This window comes from Perognathus longimembris, chromosome 7, assembly GCF_023159225.1.
Source record: "Perognathus longimembris pacificus isolate PPM17 chromosome 7, ASM2315922v1, whole genome shotgun sequence".
NCBI classification, from domain to species: Eukaryota; Metazoa; Chordata; class Mammalia; order Rodentia; family Heteromyidae; genus Perognathus; species Perognathus longimembris.
This window is the reverse complement of record NC_063167.1, coordinates 61,633,753-61,654,422: the sequence shown is the minus strand read 5'-3', so window position 1 is coordinate 61,654,422 and position 20,670 is coordinate 61,633,753. Positions and strand designations below refer to the sequence as shown.

At 38.1% G+C, this 20,670-nt stretch overlaps 1 protein-coding gene across 1 annotated transcript in view; it reads left to right on the top strand.

Annotated features, from left to right (window-relative positions):
• The window catches only part of LOC125354346 (uricase), an 80,895-nt gene that overhangs the window by 994 nt on the left and 59,231 nt on the right, over window positions 1–20,670 (top strand). The window lies entirely within an intron of this gene.

Here is a 20,670-nt window from a genome sequence, read left to right as displayed (position 1 = left end):
GGGCTACTCCTAGGTACTCAGAAGGCTGAGATCTGAGGATCATGGTTTGGAGCCAGTCCAGGTAGAATAGTCCCCAAGAGACTCTTGTCTCCAATAAGGTACTCAAAAGCTGGAAGTGGCTCTGTGGCTTAAGTGGTAGAGTGCTTGCCTTGAGCACCAAGACGCTCAGGGACAGTTTCCAGGCCCTGAGTTCAAGACCCACAACCAACAGCAACAACAAAAAAATCATTTTAGAGCAAGAGATGTATTATATGCACTGGATATGGAATTGTGACTCATTAGAAGGCTCATTAAAAGACTTGCAGCTTGAAAGGGTCAAAGGACATTGCTCCTTTATGTGCTGAATGGGGAGCTGCTATTTTATGTTTCACACTGTTTCACCTGAAAGGAGATGTGCTTCATTTCTCCTTTTTCATTTTCACCTTAATTTAGAAGGCAAAAAGACTCCAATCTATAAAAACAATAAATCAGTCCAATGTGTTAGTAGTTTGTTTTTTCCCCTCATGTTCATTAAAGCCTGTCTCTAAAGAACTTGAAGATATCAGCCACAGAGTTGTATTAAACCCCAGAGTTCAGCCTGGAGGTTCTGAGCCAGCATCTGGGATCCAGCACGATGTATTTCTCTTCAGAGCCCTTGGGTAGTGCTAAGCAGACTTTCATTAGCATCTCCATTTGTGAATTCAGTATTTGATCTCTCTCTGTGTGTCTCTGTCTCTCTGTCTCTCTCTCTCTCCATTCCTTCAGAGGCAAACAGTAAAAATAATTAAAGATGAGGATCTGAGGTACTAATGGAGGAGTTGGCTGGCACCTCTGCACCACCTTCTTTCCTGTCTGCTCAGCTCAGAATATATTTTTCCACCTTTGCTTTTTGAGCAGTAAAGCCAATGTAGGTGCCTAGTGCCAGTTTGACTGAGTGCCTTCCCCAGGCACACCTCTTCCTTTGTGTAGTCTCCGTAGCCTTGATTCAGAGTGCTTTTTGAAGGCCAAGCTATGTCTATGACAGTGAGACCAGAAGTTCTGTCTGAAGCTCTAGCTCACATATATACTGCGCTATAAAAAGCACATATTTCAGTCTACCTCTTTTATGTTGCACTTCAAGTATATGGGATTTCATTTTATAACAACTTAACCTCAACATACAAATCTCCTTCAGGCCAGCTATGCTTTGTGGGTTATTTTAAATTGTTATTATTATAATTCTCTGTAACTTACTCTGAGTTCATCCAAGGCAAACAGTTCCAAACTAGCAAAGACAATGTGATATTTTGGGAAAAGTACATGATTACAAATCAGGACTCAAGTCTAGATTAGACTTTGTTCCTAACCACAATTTTTTTTATCCAGAATAAATCAAGACCCCATGTCTTATATTTTTGGGTTATGAATGAAAGGAATTTTATAAAATGGACTATCACATAGTTGTCAGCTCTTATGGTCGATTTAGGCTACAGACCTTTGTTCATTTCATTCTTCCTTTGTGAATAATTGAAAACACAAATGTTTGTTAAATCTAAGTGAGATTTTTTTTTTTGGCCAGTCCTGGGCCTTGAACTCAGGGCCTGAGCACTGTCCCTGGCTTCCTTTTGCTCAAGGCTAGCACTCTGCCACTTGAGCCACAGTGCCACTTCTGGCCATTTTCTGTATATGTGGTGCTGGGGAGTTGAACCCAGGGCCTCATGTATACGAGGCAAGCTCTCTTGCCACTAGGCCATATCCCCAGCCCCTCTAAGTGAGATTGATTTTAGCCAACCCACTTATTTTAGAGAAGATAAAACTAAGTGAACATAGAAAAATCAAATTACTTGCCGAATTCCCTCAAATAATCAATCCAGAAAGTTTTAACTGATATTTTTACCATCAGTCATGAGAGTTTATTTTAATGGGGAAAAATCCCCTTATTATCTTTTGGTGGTGGTGATAAGTAGAGAGAAAGCAGCATTTTCCACAAAAAGGGGGAATTCTTTTTTTCCCTCTGGCACAGCCTTTGATGATAGTTTCTAGTTAACTTGTCACAAAATGTACAGAGCCATGGTTTATGAGCTACAGACTTCAACACGGTTCAGAAACTCCTAGAAAAAAGATTGCTCTTTTCTTTAAGACACTCTCTTCTCTATCTTCTTTCTCACTTTACTTTTTTTTTTTTTAACATGTAGATTGCTCAAATAGCATGTTAGGAGGCCAGAACAAAACTCATTTAAGAAGTAAGTAAGAGGAATTCCTGTCCACAACTTGCATGGATTTTGGAGAATGTGATCAATAAGTAACAAACAAATATAGCTCTCTGCACTGTGTACTGCTTTCCTGCTTCTTCTGGAGGCTGGGGCCTCCCTCGCTTCTCCATTTCTTTGAACAGTGTCACTATTCTCCAAATTACCTACACATCAGAACCTTAATCATCGTGTGTGTATGTGTGTGTGTGTGTGTGTGTGTGTGTGTGTGTGTGTGTGTGTAGTAAGTACTGGAACTTGAACTCAAAGGCCTTACACTCTTGCTTAGCTTTTATTTTTGCCCAAGGTTAGTGTTCTACCATTTGAGCTACAACTCAAGTTCTAGTTTGTTAATCAAAGATAAGTCTTGGATTTGTCTGTCCAGGATGTCTTTGAACCATGATTCTCAGATGTCAGCTTCCTGAATAGCTATTGTAGGTATGAGCCACTGACACCAAAAGACTTTTCTGTCTGGGCTGGCTTCTGATTGTGATCCTCTTATCTTAGCCTCCTGAGTAGTTAGGACTACAAATGTGACCTTCCTGCTCTGGGCCCTTAGTCATTTTTAAGTTCTTTGCTTTTTCTGATACATTGAAGCCTTTAATAATCTCCATTAACTCATACTTTGCAGTATGTCTAACATCAGTTTTATATCTTCACTCATATTACTTTTTACATATCATATAAAGTCATATTTTGTAAACCTGAAGAACATGAGTTTGGGGGTAGGCAGAACTGGATTGGAATCCTACTTCTTCCACTTTATAATGCTCTCTTTGACTTTTTTGGGGGTGTGTGTTTTGGCTGTGGGGCTTGAACTCTGGGCCTGGGTGCTATCCCATCCCTGAGCTCTTCAGCTCAAGGCTAATACTCTACTACTTGAGCAACAGCTCCACTTCTGGTTTTGTGATGGGTAATTGTATATAAGAGTCTCACAGACTTTGTTGCCTGGGCTGGGTTTGAACTGCTATCCTCAGATCTCAGCCTCCTGAGTAGCTAGAATTACAGGTGTGAGCCACTGGCACCCAGATTTTTTTTTTTTTTTGCCAGTCCTGGGCCTTGGACTCGGCCTGAGCATTGTCCCTGGCTTCTCTTTGCTCAAGGCTAACACTCTGCCACTTGAGCCACAGCGCCACTTCTGGCCATTTTCTATATATGTGGTGCTGGGGAATCAAACCCAGGGCTTCATATATATGAGGCAAGCACTCTTGCCACTAGGCCATATTCCCAGCTGGCACCCAGATTTTTTCACTCTTAGTTACCTGTAAAATAGCAATGATAGGGATTATACTGCCTCCAACAGTAATTTACACTAATTAAGTGTAACACATTCAGTAGAGTACCCAGCATATAACAAAAAGTAATAACTGTTTTTGTCTTACTTTGAGCTAGCACCTTCCTTTTCCTAAAGCCCAGCTCTGACACTCTTTTCTTTACCTTTGGAGGAAAAAGCCATAACAGAGTGCTTAAGAGTTGATCTCTCAGTGGGACTGCTTTGGTTATCATTTGCTAGCTCTGTGACCTTGAACAGTTAAGTTGTTTCAGCCCCAGTTTTCCAATCGGTGAGAGATAGTAGTCGTTTACTTGGAGGGATACTATGAGGTTTATAGTATTTAATATCGGTAGCTGATATTTTCAGAGTATTTAGAGTAGTTCTTTTTCATATGTCAATATTAGTGTTTCATAAATAAAAATGGACAATATGTGTTTTTTTTCACTTGGAATGCAGGATTCATGGAAAGAATTCTTTCTGTCCAGAGACACTAATAGGTTTTATTTATAGGCCAGCTACTTCCTGGAGTCTGGGTGGCAAGGCATTTTGAGGCTTTGTATGGTTCCAGTAGGAAGGGTTGGCTAGGGCACTTCCCATGGGCCTTGGCATGGAGAAGCAGAGACACTGCTTATGCTTTACCACAATGGAGAAGTAGTTGCAATGTTTTCATTTTTAAAATAGTACAGTTTTCAGGAACCAGGTAAAATTTCTTATTATCAAGGACTAAAGAAAATAATTTTCTATATCTCTTGATAAATCATAATCGGCATTTTTCCCAGTTGCTTTATATACTTGAATTCATATATTCGCTAGATGTTTCTCTGAGGCAAATTCTATTATTGTCCTCATCTCCTTTCCAGAGATGAGGAAGCAAAGCAGAAAGGAAACTAAGTAACTTATACATGGTGGAGCTCATATCTGAAGCCTGGGCAGTTAGCTCCAGTGCTCCAGTGTCTGCTCCTTTGGCAATCAAACATGTTCCTGAGTAGTAGGAATCCTTGGGTTGCTTAAAAAAATTTTTTTTGGCAGTATTGGAGTTTTTAGCTCAACGCCTTTGTGGTTTCTAGACAAATGCTCTACCACTTGCATCATGTCCCTCACCCAGCCTTTTTAATTTTTTTTTCAGATAAGGTTTCAAATTTTTGCCTTTAGCCATCATTGCATTATAATTCCATCTCTTACATAGCAGTTACCAGGATATACAATGATTCTTTTAAAAATTTACATGCTGAAACAAAATGTATCAGGTCTCCTTATAAATTATTGCTTCCTTGTCAAAATCTATATTTGGCTCCAACAGATTTTGAAGTATCTTGAGCTTTCTGTTAAAACTATTCTATCTTTACTTAGAATCCTTGCTCCTATAAGCCTTTTTTTTTTTTATAAATTACCTGAAGTTTACTTTCATTGAATTGGTTTAGCAACACCCCCCCACCCCAACCTGGTTATTCTCCGTATCTGATCAGTTTCCACCATTCCCTAATTAATGGCTCATTTTTAGTGAGAATGCTACTAGATTCATTTAGCTAGAATTGCCCTAACCCCCTGATATTTCTTCTTAGTTATTTCCCATCTACTTATTCCCCACCCTGATGCTTTGGTTATACATTTCATTTGTCCAGGCTATATTTGGAGTTGAGCCCAATCTCTCTCACCCCCATTACAAGACCCTCTATTTACCTGTCATGATGGTCATGAAATAGTTTTTCGTAGCACATTTTAACAAATAGCACTTTTTAACAAGTATCCCTAGATGCATATTTTTTTTGACAAGGGGAGAGTTAAAAAGTAGGTTAAATGCAACAATTTGAAGGGTGCTGCTTAAACTTACTTTAAAAATTAAGACAAAGTTTTATACAACCCCATTCTTTAGAACCAACTTATAGCAGAACTTTGGTCATTCCTGGGTTAGGATTTAGAAGTAGGCCCCAAAACAAATCATGTATCTTCAAATTCACATGCAGTTTTATTAGCAGTCAGTTTGGGGCTTAATAGGAAGTAGGACCACAATGTCAATTATTTAGACTTTTAAGCAAGTAGCTAGCAGTTTGGCTTTGGGCTGCATTGCATTATTGTGATATGGGAGATTTCTCCTCCTGACTGTGACTTCCTTTAGGCATATGACATGTAAACTGAATTCATTTTGAAAAGCACCCACTACGTAAAAGTAAACTGACTAGGTTTGGGAGAATGTTGATAGCAGGAGAAAGCCAGCCTGGCATTAACATTTCATGTGGAAAATCTTACCAGTAGTATTCCACATTGGGAATAATTGAAAGTTGTTTTTCAAGGAAAATCCATTACCTCAGTTGGTTTGTGATGTTGTTGAGCTGAAGCCTTAATGTGCATGGAATTGCTGCTCATCAGTACTTTCATCTCTAAGAGTTAAGAAGATCCTGATAGAGTAGAGGAAAGGAAATCTCTAGCCCTCACCATAGATACTGCTGGCAAAGCTCTGAATACTTCCAGACTCCATTTAAATAAATAAAAGCCTGAATTCCTGCTGAAACAAATTTTATCATTCAGCAGATATGGAATTTGAACACTGATAAGAAAGCAGCTACATTTTACATTTAAATTTACCCTTATAATAGCTTCATGAGAGTAAATCTTAAGGAAATTCCTATGGAAGGCGAACTCCTTATCCAAAACAAGATTGCAGTGTCTAATTATTCAAATTGAAAACTTTTTGGTGTTGGGTTAAAAAATATATTGAGGTTGTATTTCTCGAAACCAGAACTGTGTCCAGAGGATGATGAGTTTTAGAGAAGTTGGACTAGTACTCATACAGAAGAAGTATGTTGATCATCCAGTAGTGGTTTTGGGTGGATAGTGATGATGATGATTCATATCTGTGACTTTGAAGAGGAAATAGATTCTTAGCTTCAAGTTGCTAGCACCTGGCCAAAGTGGCAAAACTCAATGAATTTAAGTTAAATGTTTTTCATATCTTTCTGTTTATTTTTGGTTTAGCAAGTTGGTGATTGTTGGTTTCACTACATTCAAATATTTATGGGTGTCTGTTTGGTCAAGAGAGAGATTGCAGGGAATAAAACAGAAATGTATCTGCTCTCATGGACCATAGTTTCTAGTGTGTGGGGGAAGACTGTCACTAAAGAAAAATGTGGATTATATTAGAAATGTTAAGGAGAAAAAAAGAACCAGAGAAATGGGATCATAGTGATTAGAGTAAGAAGTAATAGTGAAATGTGAGATAGCTTGCCAGGGAAGGATTTATGGAAGAGGTGGATTATTTTAATGAAGTAGTAGAGGTGCAGAAAGAGAAAAAGCATAAAGGTCCTGAAGAGTAAGCATGTGCCTGGCTTATTTCCAGTTGCAACAGGAACACTAGTGTGGGTTGATCAGCTGGGTACCAGTGGCTCACATCTATAATCTTAGCTACTTGGCATCTGAGTCAAAGCCAGCCAAGGCAGGAAAGTCTGTGATATTCTTAACTCCATTTAAGCAGCAAAAAGCTATATCTGGAGGCATAGCTCAAGTGGTAAGAGTGACAGCTGTGAGCAGAAAAAGTTGAGCAAGACTGTGGGTTCAAGCCCCAGTACTAGCACATGCACACAAACACACACATACCAAAAGCCAATGTGATAGGAGCAAAGTGACATAAGATTGGGTTCCAAAGGAGACATTAATCAGGTTTAACAGTGTAAGAATTATGTAGATTTGAGTAGAATGGAGCATTCTGAGATTTTAAAAAATTAAGAATTAAGAATAGATTGGAAGAAGAAAACAGAGAAAATAGAGTTGATAGCTAGAAGGTTAGATTTTGACTTTGTCTCCATTCCATCACCCATTCTAGAATATGTATGGCTTCATAAGCTGAAAATTTGTTACCATGTACAAGTGTATTTGTCTCAACTAATATTTGTTATTAACAACAAGCTATGTAGTAAAAATGATGAACGTATGCAGGGAATTCTTAGGACATTAAACTGTTGTCTCAACAATAATCATCAAGGAGATTATTTTTAAAAAGAAAAGACCAGAGTTGGGAATAGAAATGCAAATATGATTGTCATTAATATTTTGTGTTGGAAGAAATCATATTTCCCCAGTTGTGATTTATGTATAAAAAGCATATTTAAGAGAACTTTGCCCTCAGAGAGTAGTCCCTACATGACTGTGTTAATCTAGGCTCACAAGATTTCAACTAGGCAGAGCTTTTGATGAGAAATAGCATAAATTTTGTTTTCTTTTCTTTTATATATAGAAACTCAGGTTTCACACAAGCCATACTTTCCACCGAAGTATTTACATCGCACTGTTTGTATTTTCCTAGAGCAACACAAAAAGCACTGCACTGATATCATACTGGATTTATTTTATTTTATTTTTATTTATTTATTTATTTTTTCGCCAGTCCTGGGCCTTAGACTCAGGGCCTGAGCACTGTCCCTGGCTTCTTCCTGCTCAAGGCTAGCACTCTACCTCTTTTTTTTTTTTTTTTTTTTTTTTTGGCCAGTCCTGGGCCTTGGACTCAGGGCCTGAGCACTGTCCCTGGCTTCTTCCCGCTCAAGGCTAGCACTCTGCCACTTGAGCCACAGCGCCGCTTCTGGCCGTTTTCTGTATATGTGGCGCTGGGGAATCGAACCTAGGGCCTCGTGTATCTGAGGCAGGCACTCTTGCCACTAGGCTATATCCCCAGCCCAGCACTCTACCTCTTGAACCACAGCATGCACCACTTCTGACCATTTTCTATATATGTGGTGCTGAGGAATCAAACCGGGGGCTTCATGTATACGAGGCAAGCACTCTTGCAACTAGGCCATATTCCCAGCCCTTATTTTATTTTTTTAATTAACATTTGGAAAACATTAGCATTATTATTATCTTCCTGCTGCCACTCCCTGCCCTCTACAAGCTAATCCTGAAGAGCAAACTGTAGTTGCTATGTACACTTCTATGTATAGGAACTGAGCAGTTTTAGATTTGCAGAGATCCCTTATAGCCTCTTTCCATGAGGGAATCAATAATTTGAGAATTCAAATCTGCAGTGGTATTGAAGGTAGTCCACTAACACTAATTAGGAGTTCTGAAGAATCTACCCTATACCTCAAAAAAGATGGCATATTACTTTCCAGTGGAAAGAAAAGCCTTTGATGTTCCTGTGGCTTAATACCCACAGGAGTGTGTGGGTATGTATTGTTGAAGCCCTACCACATGTGTTCTAGTGTTGAAGGATATTCAAGTCTCTTATTAGAGAACATATGAATTTCTTTCAATGTATGGTTTTCTGTTAACTTCATTCCTGTCTGTAGCATGGCCATTTATAAATAAAAAAATGAATCTTAGCTACACAAAATATTCTAAAAATATAGAAGCTCACCTTTTCTATTTTGATCTTGAACTTTGGGGAGGGGGCATTATTAAACAACAAGCAATTTTGTGCTTTTTTTAAACTTCAGGGTAATACTTGGACTCCTGTCCACTTTCACAAGCAGTTTTAATTGTCTAGTTTTTGTCCCTCTTGTTTTCTCCCACTGCTAGTATTTTTCCTTTTATTATTATGTCTCCTTATCTTCCTGCCCCTCCCTTCACTTATTCCCACCATCTGGCCCCCCTTCTAGACTTAATAGAAGGGAAAATAAAGGAAAGGAAAGGAAAGGAGATGGGGCTTGAGAGTCAGTTACTAGTGCAGATCTTGGCCCAGAGGAAATAATTCGTTTTCCTGAAGGAATTGTACCAGGGTATAGCCAACACTGCTCTTCACTCATCTAACCTCCCTTCTACCTGTTTAACAGCTAACCCAAATCCCATTCTCATCCTCAGTCACACATAGGACATCTGCAGCAGGAATATAATTAGTACTGGATATAGAAAGGAGGAATGGGAAGCTTAATCAACTAAGGTCCAGTGGCCAAACCCATGGGGGATTGATTTGCAAATCTCTATAATCCTCAAAAGCTTTTTTCCTTCAAGGTTGGGGGAAAGGAATTGAATATGTGGTATATCAATCAAACTCCCCAGCATAGACACCAGAGGGCAGCAGCCATTAAATCAGGCTTCCAGGGAAGAGGGCAGGGCTGCTGACCACGGGTTTGAATATTATCGTCTTCTCTACTGTAGAATGGATATGGACCTATTTTCATTCATCCCTTCTATCCCTTCCCAAAGTTCTTAAACATTATTTTATCTTGTGTGATTATAGATGTTTATTCCTATCAATTCACCAAACGTGTTTGTTTGACACAAGCCCAGTTTTCAAGACTTTGAGGATTTTCTCTGTCAGTTCTAGGAAGGATTATCCCTGTGTCCCTTAATTATGTTTTCTTGGAGACCAGAAATAATTCAAACTAGATTTAAGATGGGTTTTAGCTACTATGAAAGTCTTCTAAGCACTTAATAGCCTTGTTCAAGGACTCTCTCCCTTACAGACCCTTACTCTAATGTTTCCCTTCCTCTATTATCCCTTGAATTCTTTGTAACATACTTTGAATCACTTGATGGGTCTCCTTTCTTCCTTTAGGGCTCAGGGCTTCTCCCAGCTAGCTGCCTTTCTTCCTTCAACCCTCAGGTGAGAATATTTTAGGACAGATTTTTTTTTTTTTTTTTGCCAATGCTGGGCTTGGACTCAGGGCCTGAGCACTGTCCATGGCTTCTTTTTGCTCAAGGCTAGCACTCTGCCACTTGAGCCACAGCGCCCCTTCTGGCCATTTTCTATATATGTGGTGCTGGGGAATTAACCCAGGGCCTCATGTATATGAGGCAAGCACTCTTGCCACTAGGCCATATCCCCAGCCCGGACAGATTTTTTTTTTAAAATGAAGATTCTTGTAGCTCTCACTTTAATCAAAATAAATGGTAGCATTCCATTTTTAGAGCAGCAACTTCATAGAAATATACACATAACATGTTTTTTTAGATGAAGTTAGAAAGATTCTTAGAGCCTTATATGTGTTTGTTTGTTAATCAGCATGATCTTTGCTTAAAATAAATTGTATTTGGGATTCCCATTCTTGAAGCAAGTAAGAGTAGATGCAGATCTAAGGGTTACCTATAGCCCCCCAGTTTCTCACCCCTGTGTGCTCCGAGAACTTTGGACACACCATGGGATTATCACCCCACAGATGAGCTCTGGAAACTGCCTGATTTGTTAGATGAAGATTGTCAATTTCTCCTTGTGGGTCAGCCTGTCCCCTTGAAACTATCTGTCCCCTTCTCCCCGCCTACTTGAGACAGGAGGTGCCAGCCTCCTGGTGGTCACAGGCTTAGCAACACTGTTCAGCAGTGTGTCATAAGGCTAGTTGTAATTGATGAGGGTCCTGGAAAATGTCACAAAGACCTATACATAGTGCTAAATTTTCTCTCATTACAACATAACAGTCTTAAGAATATTTAGCAAAAATAGAGACTTGTGAAAATGTTCTTCTTTCCCATGACTATAGTGAGAAAGCACTTCCCTGTGAGTTTATAAAGACATAAAACATTTCTTATTCTCACTAAGGTTTTTGGCCAGAAAAGTTCAATTCTGTTTCTCTCTGCACCAATTGTCTCTCTCTTCAGAGAACTCTAAATTCTTTTTAAAAATTCTTTTGCAATTGGAGGGGGGCATAGTGATGATGATGATGATGATGATGATGACGACGACGACGACGACGACGACAGTTGTAATAGTTCTGGGAAAAGCACATATTCAAAGAAAACAGCCCAAGTGACAATTTAAGGCAGATAGAAGATGTGAAGAGGCTTGATATAGGACACCTAATTTAGCTTAGGCTCTGATTTTTAAAAAAAATTTGGTGCCAGTCTTGGGGCTTGAACTCAGGGTTGCACTGTGCTTATCACTTGAGCCACAATTTCACTGTTCTTTTTTCTGGTTAATTGAAGACACGAATCTCACAGACTTTCCTTCCCTGGTTGACTTTGAACTGCAGTCCTCAGATCTTAGCCTTCTCAGTAGCTAGGATTAAAGGCATAAGCCAGTGGAGCCTCGCTTTTAGACTCAGATTTAAAAATAAAACCCTACATTAGGGGCTGGGGATATGGCCTAGTGGCAAGAGTGCCTGCCTCGGATACACGAGGCCCTAGGTTCGATTCCCCAGCACCACATATACAGAAAACGGCCAGAAGCGGCGCTGTGGCTCAAGTGGCAGAGTGCTAGCCTTGAGCGGGAAGAAGCCAGGGACAGTGCTCAAGCCCTGAGTCCAAGGCCCAGGACTGGCAAAAAAAAAAAAAAAAAAAAAAAAAAACCCTACATTAAATGGCAGAGGAAAGTGAAGAAACCAGTTGGTGTGTACTATCATATTTTATGCTAGATAAATTAGATTTTCATCTAATTAGACTACATAGGTTGGGGATGCAGTCAAAGAAAATGTGGGTTTTTGTGACTCTGCTCCCCCCTTTTACTAGTTTTTTAGACTTTCTTTTCCTTATTTTTTTCTCTCTTCTTTGATACTTTTTAAACCCCTAAAATTAGTTTGGCATTTTTAACTGTTGGGGAGACAATACTAAGGCATATAATATAGGACTTATATCATGGAGAACGTTTACATGTCACCTTTGTCATTTACTGGAGGCTTATCATTGGGTAAAGCTCTTTATCCCGTAAGTTTCATATTTTGTGAAATGGGAGAGACACTAATTTATCACAGAGGACAATAAATAAATGAGAATTAAATGAGATACTAAGTACAAATTACGTCTTCAAGATACCAAGTACAAATCACTTCCTCAGAACAGAACAGTAAGTATATGGTAGAGGACTAAACAAGAGCCATCTCACTGTTGTGTATGTGTGAATGTATGAAAATTGTTTTGTTCACATAGTGGAACAAGAGGATTTCAATTTAATGTCAATTTCTGTGTACAATGCATTTTGATCAGAGCCACTCTTCTATCATTCTCTCTACTTTCCCTCCTGCTATCAATTCCACTCCACCACTCTCAACTTTCCCAATTTAGTTTTCACATTTGTACATTGAGTATTAATACTGTATTCACTCACCACTTTTGTTTTCATTCATCTGCCCTCTCCTTTTAGTCCTTGTTCTCCTAAGTCAAAATATGTTCCAGCTTCTGGGTATTCATGTTGTTGAGCTGCCAGCTAATTCTTCAAAGAGTTTACATAGAGGAATTCACTCCCGTGTATACTTTGATTATGTACTTACTATACATATGTATATGGCCCTTTATGTATCCCTTTATGTGTTTTAAAATATTTTTGTAATTTTGGTCTAATTTCCCTATGGCTCTTAAAACCTGTCTTACTTCATGCATTATGTTTTTTCAGGCCATCACTTCCCTGCAGTGACATCATATTTTTCTTCTTAATATATATTATTACACACACAGGTATCACATTTTCTTGATTGATTTACCGATTGTTGGGTATCTGGAATATATCTATTACTAAGCGGCTACTATGAATAGTACCTGCAATGAACACGAGTATTTATTGTGTCACTGCCTTATCTTTATAGTAATCTAATCTAATCTTTAAGTTCATCTTCTTAAATTTTGCTTGTATTTTTGCATCACGATCTAAATTTCACTGTGACTCCAGAGTCTCCTTCCCTGAAAATTGCAGGCCAAGGATTGCTCCTTCTAGAGATTTTGAATCCTCAAAGCCCTTTCTAGGTTCCGCTTTTGTCCTTTTACCTCCATTTCCTAGGTTACTCTCCCACTAAATTATTTTTTAATGCCCCTCCTAGTGTGTGTGTGTGTGTGTGTGTGTGTGTGTGTGTGTGTGTGTGTCCTGGGCTTGAGCTAAGGGCTTAGCCACCATACCTGAGCTTTTTTTTTTTTTTTTTTTGCCAGTCCTGGGCCTTGGACTCAGGGCCTAAGCACTGTCCCTGGCTTCTTTTTGCTCAAGGCTAGCACTCTGCCACTTGAGCCACAGCGCCACTTCTGGCCGTTTTCTGTATATGTGGTGCTGGGGAATTGAACCCAGGGCCTCATGTATACGAGGCAAGCACTCTTGCCACTAGGCCATATCCCCAGCCCATACCTGAGCTTTTTTGCTCAATGATAATGCTTTGTCATTTAAGCCACAGCTTTACTTCTGGTGTGTTTATTCTGTTACCATTTCTTTCTCATTTATTATTTAAACTACCATTAAGATTGCATTTTACTATCACTAACAATACTGAAATCCTCTGAGGTTACTAGAGACCTCTTAAACAATGAAATGAATGGTTCTTATTCTTATTGATTTCTCTTCAGGTTTCAACACTATAAACTGCCTTTGCAAATTCCTCTTCTTTTGTTTCCTGATCATTTCTTAATTTCCTTCTCAAATCTTTAAGCATTCTGACTCAGTTTCCATGAACAACTCTTTTCAGGCCTATTTGAAAAATGTGATGGTCCCTGTGTTGCAGATGATTCTTCTCAGGTTCTTCAACTTGGGCAGGCCTGATGAGGATGGATGGTCTTAGTTCAATATTAGATACATACAGAAATTCCCATGGCTAAAGAAACAAGATCTCTGTGGGATTTCCTGTTTCCTTAATTATGAGTAACTAGTAGTTAGCAAAAGTCATCATTAAAGTGCTTAATAAGAATATAAGCACTTTCCTGTCCTGGGCCATTTTGAAAATTCAAATAGCACCAAAAAGAGATAAATTGAGCAATGGAGAAAAGTATTAATCACCAGATTCACCCTAAATTAAAAAGATATAGTTAAAACAATAGTACCAATAGTGATACAACTAGTCAGATTTTGCCTTGTGTCTTATCATACATAAAAGAAAAGAAAATTTCCAATATAACTAATGTCCTTGGGCATAATTTTGCAGGGAGGCACCAAAGCTGTTTGCTAAAGATATATAATTGCCTTTAGATATCCAAAGGCCAAATAAAGATACCAGGCATGATGGGGATGGATGGTTATGTTTACTTAAAGCTCTGTCTATAGACTCAGCAGTAGCAGCAGCAGCACCTGTTGTTTTGCAAGCAAAATAATAAAAACCAAAAGAAAAGGCAAAAATAAATAAAAAAGAAAGAAGAAATAGAGAAAGGAAAAGAAGGAAGGAAGAGAAAGAAAGAAAGAAAAAATAGAGAAAGAAAGAAAGGAGGAAGGAAAGAAGGAAGAAAAGAAGAAACAATAGCACTGTAACTGATTTTAATACCCTGGATATTGTATATACGTGTATTGGAGTTGGGAAAGGGAGAGGGAACACCAAAATCGAGAGACAAAGGATAAAAAGACAAACCAATGCAACAACAATACTTACAAAACCTTATGGTGTATGGTGTATGGAGAGGGAAATGGGGAGGGGGAGTGGGGGAAAATGAGGGAGGAGGTAACAATTTGTTTAAGAAATGTACTCACTGTGTAATGGATGAAACTGTAACCTCTCTGTACTTCACTTTGACAAATAAATAAATAAATACATAAATACATAAAAGAGAAAGAAAGCCAACTAAATCACATAGGCTTCTCAGTCAGCAGGGGGAGCACTGCTACTTTGCTCTGGGAAAATTTTCACCAAGGCAACAAGTATTTTTTTTTTTTTTAAACACAGCCCACATCCTAGCAACAAGGAAAAAATAATGATAAGATCAATACATTTGCTCCCTTGTGGTTGTGATTTTTAAAAATAGATTTTCTCACCTTTGGAATTGAAAAGTGTTTGCTTAGGATGGGTTGATTGGGCTGTCGTTTCATTTTTTCCCCTGCCCTTCCTGTCAGTCACTTTCTAATTAGAGAGAGGTGTTTAATTCAGGATGTAGGGTCTAAAATGGGTCATGGAAGGCCATTGTCAGAGCACCCGATCAGTATTTAGACTGCATATACCTGACATAAAAACAAAGACACTGATTTGTTCATTTTGTTTAAACTGGTGCAGTGAGAGAAATCAGTCAAAATGGATTTCTGTTTAAAGTGACCTTTTGTTTGAGCAAATTGACTCAAGGAGATGGGAATGGGGACATGGTGTCCTTCTCAGATGCAGCTGGAATGAAGCCTATCAAGAGAGGGTGGTACGGAAGTGCAAAGCAAGAGCAAGGCAGCTGACCTCTCTTCTGAATTCTATTCTGTGCTTTGGAACAAGATATTCAACTTGGCAGAGTAATTTTTTTTCTTACAAATATCACCTTTTCTGTTATGAAGGGAAAATGTTTAAGTGGATTTGACAATCTTGAAACCAGGAAACATCTATGTAGCAATCTACATAAGACATGAAACTTGGCTTATAAGTCTATTTACCTTAAGGCTATAAATGCATGTATAGTGCAAATACACTCTATGTGTATATATGGATATACATGACTGTCTGTAGCTACATCAATATATTTATATCTATTTAGGAAGCATATGGGTATGTATAAATGAGAGCAATGTATACACATACAGGAGGCATAAAAATGGAGACAATTCTTTCTGAAATTATTACACTTTATAATAATTATGGAACTCACTGAGAACAATAACAGTGATCAGGTAGAAGTAATAAAGGAATGTAGGAGAGATCTCTCACTTTCTAACATTTTTACTTGGCGTATATGTTTTTTATAAGGAAAGCATTTTTGTAAGGAAATTTATAAGGAATTTATGAGGAAAGCATATTTTATAAGGAAATAATTAGAGATGATTTTTTTAGAGATGATGTTTTAACTAAAGCCTATAATATACCCTCATCTTTACCTGATAATAGACCTGATTAGACCCCCTGCTAGTTCCCTTCCCCCTCCTCTCATTTATACTCTGGGTAGTAACATGGCATCAAAGTATTTCATAAATGTTTTAAGAGAAAATAAATAAATAAAGGGAAATCTAGTGTGACATGAGAAAAGCATGCATTTTATTTACTGTATTTCTAAAGGGCTATTTTCCCTCCAGTCAGTCTCTCTTTCTTCGAATGATAAAAAATAATTTAACATGAGATACTTGGACTTTCACTTTTATAAATAATGAATTTTAAAGACAACAGCTAGGAAAGGATTTTTTAAAACATAATCTTCCATTATAAAGTGTAATTTGATCTTGGCCAGTTAACTCAGAGATGTAGAGGGAGGTGCTAATGAATTCAAAATAATAAATTTAATACCTCTGAGGTTCAGGTTCATTTATTACAATTGCCATAGATACATCTCCAATAGTAAGGAATCATTTATCTTACAAATTATTATTGCTACTCAAATTCAGGACCAAGCAACGAAAATGTCTTCTAAAAAAGATAAAACAGTATACTCAACCACAGGTATCCAGATCCTGGGTCCTACTGCCAAATATATTCTGAATCATCTTGGAATAGTTCATTCAAATTATATTTAATACTCATGTAGCACTTGGATTGTTTGCTGGAAAATTACAGGTATTTTCATTAAATCTTACGGGAAAACTTATCATCAAAAGCTGAAGTGCAGTGAAAACTATCCTGGCCTGACAACATGACACACTGTGACTGAACTCCAGTTCCTACTTGTTGGCTTGAACACACAGACAAGTCCACTTAAATTTTCCCAGCCTCAATTCCTCCATTCAAGAGTGTATGGGAGAACACTTATCTTCCAGCCTATTATGGATACTAAATGAGTCAAGATATGTAAAATATTTAGCAAGGTGTTGATACTTAGCATAACAAGTCTTAGTAAATAGTAGCTGTCTTTATCTCCTTCGCCATCATTATAATTTCTACGTAAGTGACTGAATAAACTAAATGAATCCTAAATGTGAACCTATTCTTGAAGATATTTTGTATATCATTAAGTTTTAAATTCATATAACACATTATTTCTCACTCAGAGATAATAAAATGCACATGGTAAATTATTTTTATATGTTATGCAGAAAATGCTGAGATAGATATCCAAAGAGGTCTTTAAATGTGGAAGTATGAGGCTTCCACTTCCAGGTAAGATATAATAATCTGTGGGAGTCCAAATTTCAGTGTAGCCAAGAGGATAACCTGACATTAAAAAATATGTTTTAAGGGCATAAAGTTTCTGTAGAAGTGATGAAGATAATGTGAGCTAAAATCCTACTGGGTAGAATCCTTTCTGAAGAGGGTTGACATTATCTGACTTCTTTATCCTATGTGGTTTGCTAATGCTAAGTGTGTGTTAAAGAGGCTGCCTAGATACAGAATGTCTGCTGGGACATAGGAAAACCGGTTAATAGTTTAGCAGTTATAAAAGATAATAACCTATGCTAGGATTATCCTTAGACATATACTAATGATTACCAATGAGGGAAATCTAACTCAGTAGCTATGTACATATGATCATATAAGATGATGCGAAGTGAAATGAACTCCAAGATATGGAAATGAGGTTTTTCTTTGTTGTTGTTGTTTTTAATGTACTATGTGAGATTATTTCTTTTTCTTTCATTTTACTTTCCTGTGGTTTATCCCCTGTTGTCACTGTATTTGATTTTGGTACCCTGGGTATTGTATATACATTTATGTGAATTAGGGAAGGGAAAGGGAACATCAAAATGATGGGACAAAGGATATAGGGTGAAGCAACCAACCCAATAGTGATAATCACAAGACAATATGTTGGAAATTAACTGTATGGGGCAGAGGGGGGTGGGAAGGTAGGAGAAAATGAGGGAGGGAATAACAAGCATGACAAAAAATATACTCACTACCTTACATATGTAACCGAAACCCCTCTGTACATCACCTTGACAACAACATTAAAAAAAAAAAAGATAATATGAGCAGGCACTGGTGGTTCATGCCTGAAATCCTAGCTACTCAGAGATCAGAGAATCACAGTTTGAAGCCGGCCTGGTCAGGAAAGTTTAATTAACCACCAAATCTCCAGTTAACCACCAAAAAAGTGAGTAGAGCTGTGGCTCATGCGGTAAAGCACTATCTTTGAGAAAAATAGCTCAAACTCAGCACCCAGACCCTGAGTTCAACTCACAGGACCTGCAAAAATAAGCAAATAAAATACAAGATAATATAACCAAACAGGAGGAGACTTAAATTTCCCCTATGTACAGGAGGCCATGAGAACGGTGGCAAAAGCTTCTAGAAGATAGAGAGACCCCTGTCTTGCATAGTTTTGCAGTGCTTAGGAGACAAAGGTTGTTTGGAGAGCTTAACTTAAATACATATCTCTTTCCCCCCCAAGATCAAATCTTAGTGAAAGTGAAATCTGGGTTCAGTACCCTTTAATTTCTCACACAATTGAAAAATGACTATACCCTTAACCTCTTTGCCTTTTGGGGAGAAAGTAGCTTTTAGAATCTTTGTGACTTTTTTTACACTCAACTTTTTATTGATTGAGATAATGGTGTCTCAACCTCCCCCGCCCCCCCCATTGGCATCAAACTGTACTCTTCTTAATTTCAGCCTCCCAAATAGCTAGAATTCTAGATATGAGCTACTACATACAACTTCATAACATTTTAAAATAATGTCTCATCTATAGAAGAAAATTAGTGGGCATGTGCCAATACAATAAAACATAGCCAATAATCACGAAAAAAAAAACTCCACAGATGAACAATCGCATAGGTGATCTAGATATTCGACTCAGAAGACAAAAACCTTAAAATTATTCAGACCATGGAGTAGAGGCCAATGAAGGAATCAGTAATTGTAGGGCAGAGTAGTAATTACTTATGACTGAGTGATGGTAAGACAGTGTCCTCAAATACGTTCTGTCTCTCTCCTCTTAATTTTGTGGAAGAGAAACTTGATAAGAGTAAGTGAAAGAGCCTTTGAATAGAACTCTAGGAAAAAAGCCTCATGTGCTGGATTATGAATATTTCTAAATCTTCTTGAGTGGCAGGACAATGGTATTGAGGAAATTTGGGAAATGTAGATTACCAGATTCAAAATAGAGGAGCTAAAGAGTAGAGGCAAAAAGTTCAGGAGTCAAGGAGAAGGTGAAGTCTATAAAACATTTCCTGATCCACAGGTCAGGTAAAGGAACAGAAAGTCGATAGGACTGGGAAAGGTTTGAGAGAAATTGACAAACAGAACCAAGAGGTGGGCATGATTGTTAGAAGGATTGAAGGATGAAAAGGGAAGAGTCTTTGTCTCCACATTTAAGTTCCTGGATGAGTGCTTCTGAAGGTCTGATAGGCACAGATATTGGCTCATTTTCAGGACAATCCAGGTGGAGCTGTTCACTGAACTGTTTTACACTCACGTGTGTACATATGTGCACACTCTCATGAGTGCAAATTTTGTTAGTAATGTATATAGTGTTTTGATCAAATCAATAGTAAGAGTCCCCAAGGAGAATGTTTTAAGTCAGGGGAAATCCAAAACAGAACACTGAGAAGTTTGATGGAGGGAAACAGTGGCTGGAGAGGAATAGAAAAGAAAACAAGGCAAAGTAGCATTATAGGAAGCTGGAGGAAAAGATGGCTTCAAAAGAGAGCACTTCAGATGTGCAAAAGCTGATGTACACCTTATCTAAAAAGCTTTGGAAATTAGTAAGAGAACATACAACAGAGAGGTGACCACAGGACTGTGAACATTTACTAAAAATATGCTTTTGAAGTGAAGGACTATGAAGGCCAGTGTTGGGAGAAGGCTGTGTATCTACGGTGTTTTTGTTTGTTTACTTGTATTATTTTCATGGTGGGAGACTTCAAAGAAAGACCTAGTAGAGAGCTAGTGAGGAAATACATGGGAGCAGGCGTTTAACAGTGGTGTTCAATCCTAGAAGAGATCGTAAGATATGGCATCTAGCATAATCAGTGATGGCATTTGATTAAAAAAGGCACACATGAGCTGATCACTGATTGCTCAAGCCTGTAATCCTAGCTACTCAGGAGGCTGAGATTTGAGAATCATGGCTTGAAGCCAGCCCAGGCAAGAAAGTCTGTGAGACTCTTATTTCCAGTAAACCACCAAAAAAGGGGAAGAAGAGCTATTGCTCAAGTGGTAGAGTGTGAGCCTTGAATAAAAGAAGCTCAGGGACAGTGCCCGGGTCCTGAGTTCAAGCTTTAGTACTGGCAAACACACACGCACACACACACACACGTATATGAGTGTATGTGTTTATATATCAGAAAGAATATACAGGTGAAAACCAGTTTTCTCTGGATTGGATTTTTAATATGAAATATACCTAATATTAAATAACCAGTATATAATGTAATATAAACTTCAATGCCAATTTAAAATTTTTATTTTGGAAAGTGATTCTTCTAATGTTTTACATTGTACTTTGCCTTTTTAAACAAAATGTTCTGCCCACAGCTTGACCTATTCTTGATGACTCACTTTGGACATCAATCACGGTTGGATGCTATCATCCAAC